Source organism: Triticum aestivum, chromosome 3D (assembly GCF_018294505.1).
Source record: "Triticum aestivum cultivar Chinese Spring chromosome 3D, IWGSC CS RefSeq v2.1, whole genome shotgun sequence".
Taxonomy (NCBI): Eukaryota; Viridiplantae; Streptophyta; class Magnoliopsida; order Poales; family Poaceae; genus Triticum; species Triticum aestivum.
In genome coordinates, this window is record NC_057802.1 from 343686021 (window position 1) to 343689386 (window position 3366).

At 51.4% G+C, this 3366-nt stretch overlaps 1 long non-coding RNA gene across 1 annotated transcript; it reads left to right on the forward strand.

Moving 5' to 3' along the window:
* Positions 1-1467: 1467 nt before the first annotated feature.
* On the forward strand, positions 1468-3119 carry LOC123078783 (uncharacterized). Its single transcript, XR_006437677.1, has 2 exons — positions 1468-2313; positions 2486-3119. It is a non-coding gene; the product is annotated as an uncharacterized lncRNA (long non-coding RNA).
* The last annotated feature ends 247 nt before the right edge of the window (positions 3120-3366 follow it).

Genomic DNA, 3366 nt, shown 5'->3' on the forward strand with positions numbered 1-3366 from the left:
CTTATGCTACCCATCAAATAAAAATCAGGTGCCTGAAAATTCGTTTCAAAACAAATGATTCAGCTTTATATCCACGTCGACCCTCGGCATGATGGTTGGAAGCAAATGCCAAGTTCATGCCAAAATTTCGTTAACAACAATACCAACTTGTGGACGACAAGGTAGTACAAGTACCAATACCAAACTAACTTATAATCTTTTTACTCCTGGCCCTAGTGTTCGTCTGGTAGAAAATCTTGCAGAGGACCAGCTCCCGCTCCTTCTCTTGCTCCAGGTCCCCGAGGTGGTACTGGTGCATCACCCAGTTGGTCCTCTGCTGGTCGAAGTTCTTGTTGGTGTGCAGCACCAGAACCTTTTTGCTGCCCGTCTGCCGGCCGTTGACCATCACCGGCAAGGTATTGCTTGTGTTGTGCCACATCGCGTGTATGCCGCACTCCGACTGTATCTTGCAACGCGTCCACGTGCCCCTTTTGAACACCCTGGAATTGTGCTGAAAGAAATGCTTGCTTAGGCCACTCAGTGTGATACCTGCAGTATTGTCGAATACAGGTTTTAGTGTACATAGTTGGCATTTTCATAACATCTTTGGCATGTTGCAGTCACTTGTTTCACTTTTTATTAACTGTCAAATTGTAATTGCTTCACCAGGTCTGCGTCTAAAAAGAAAAATAGAGCTATAAACAAAGGAATATGTTTGTGCAAGTAGACGGCCGATCGGTGTCTTACCTGGAAGTTTCTCAGGATGGGTGTAGCATATGCCGTGCTCGCTGTCGATTGTTGGTATGAACAAATTGATGAGAGGGTGAGATCTCGCGCTATCAGCACTCACTTTGGCCTCAAGGTGCTCAATCAGCTCCTGATCCGTGGATCGAACTTGACGCCAGCCGGCAGCACCGGCCAATCCTTCTTCGACTTGCATCGGTTAATTCTAGTTATATGGTACTCAATGTATGATCAATCGACTATTTTAAGTGAATGATGAAAGATTTCGACAGATAAGTGGTACTCCAAATCTGAAGTCCAAAATACCCGAACACGCCGCCGGGATTCTTGTGTCACCTCACGCGCAGCGTGTTGTCACGTCAATTTAATGTGTGGACATGATGAATAATTTGACCGACGTATACTAGTACTGGTACTGTACTACTTACTAGTTGTATTTAGTGTCACATTTTAACCATAGGTTTAACTAACAAGTACGCACTTGAAGCCTAAGTTATATATATATGGTGGGTCTATTATATAACACCTTTAAGACTCTTATTATGCTAACACTAGACTTATTCTGCTAACACCCCGCAGCCCCGACCAAAAAAAAGCAGGTCAACCCCGGCCCGGCCTCCCCAACTCCTCCCACGTCTCCCTCGCAGGCTGGCACCCACCCACCTTCTTCGTCTCCCTCCCCCCACCACCAGCAGACTGCCACTATTCCTCCCAGCACGATTCTCGCCCCCCCCCCCCCCCCCCCCCCCCCCCGCCCCCCACCGCGGCCTGATCCACCTCCTGCCCTGCCTGGCCGCGCCGCCCACCCAGCTTCTTCCACCTCAAGGCGACGGATCCGGGCCCCTGCGCGGCCACGACCAGCCCCAACCGCGACATCCAGCGGTGACGACCCGATCCATGGCGGCGTGCTAGGAGCTGGATCTCGACGGGACGGCGGCCGTCCATGACGCAGCGACGCGGGGTCGTGCTCCTCCTGAAGATCAGCCCGGCCGGCAGCGACGCCAAACCTCCCCTAACCCCGGATCCACACCGCCCCCGGCGGGAATCAGGTGGACGCAGTCTAGGTCGATCCGCTCTGTCCACGGATCCGGCATCTCCTGCCTCACATCCGGCCGCTACGGGGTCGCCGCTCCTCCCAGTGGACTTGTCCACTTCCTGCAGTCCACGGCGCGGGTGACGGACCACCTCGGGTTGGTGGTGGACGTCGGCGACCATCAGTAAACGAAGCCACGCCATGGTCCTGGACATGGACGACGCCCGGAGGGCAAGCTTCTTCCCTATCGGATCCGGCCGGAGGTGGTGCCCCAAGCCCACCATTTTGCACGCGAAGTCAGTGCGATGGATGGGTTCTCTTCATCCTCTCCAGCAAGTTCTGCGGCGAGCAGCTGTCACCGCCCACTATCCTACCCACAACGCAGTGCGGCACCGCGGCGCATGCAGTGCGGCAGGGCGGCGCTTGTAGTACGGCGCTCACGGCCGTGCGTTAGGCCATCGCTAATGCTCTGGCGTCTCCACCGAGGGCGTCCTCCCTGTCCAGCAGCGAGCTGCAGTTCCTCCGCGACGCCGGCGGACATCACGAGCAATACAGTGGTAGGGCCCTTGCTGCTTGGTGCATGTTCTTGTACAGTTCGTTTGCCATTGGTACATACGACGCACTCAGATGAGGTTCGGTTGTTGCTCGCGTGTAGTTTGGCTGGGATTCGAGATGGTGCTCGCTGTGCAATAGGTTTTTTTGTGCGCTTCACATTTTGTTTTTCTGCAGTTTGTCCAGGACGCCGACGCCTTCCAGTTTAGCGGCTCCAGAGCGAGCAGTGCAGGTTGCTCTTTGTTACAGCTCAGTTGGGTCGTCGGTGCAGTATGCACGGACGTGAGAGGACAGGACGACGACGTTGACTCCTGTGAGAATAGCAATCATATCACCCTCAGGAACCCCCGTTTTCTTACCAGATATTCCTCAATTGCATTTTGGTGCTGGTGCGCCAGTGTCATGTTTGGCTACATTTGTAGCTGATCTAGTGCAGCTTGGTTCGTCCCCAAAAACAGTTCTGCTGATCCTCAATTGCAACTCTGCCAGGTGCTAGTGCTGATTTTGTGTGTATGTATGTGTGTGTGGCTATGTAAAACAACCGATGGATGTATTGTGCCCATGAGCATCGTCAGCGGCCATATACAGTGGCGCTAAAACAGAAAGTGTGCATGCAGGTTGGCTGGCTCGGTCGTGCAGTACTTTGTATTTTTCTGCGGTTCACTTGTTCTTCAAAAATATTCAAAGAATGCTGGTGGGGAGGTAACAGTCTTTTGATGCAATGTAATTATTAATGCAGCCCGTTTGTCCCTTTCATGCAGCTCACTAACATTGACCATGTAGTCCAGATGATAATAAAAAAAATTCAACAGTCTTTTGATGCAATGTAATTATTAATGCAGCCCATTTGTCCCTTTCATGAGGCTCACTAACATTGACCATGTAGTCCAGATGACAATAAAAAAATTCAACACTCTTTTGATGCAATGTAATTATTAATGCAGCCCATTTGTCCCTTTCATGCAGCTCACTAACATTGACCTTGTAGTCCAGATGAGACTAAAAAAATTCAACAGAAACCAAAACATCTCGAAGAAGTTCGCTTCTTATCAGATGTA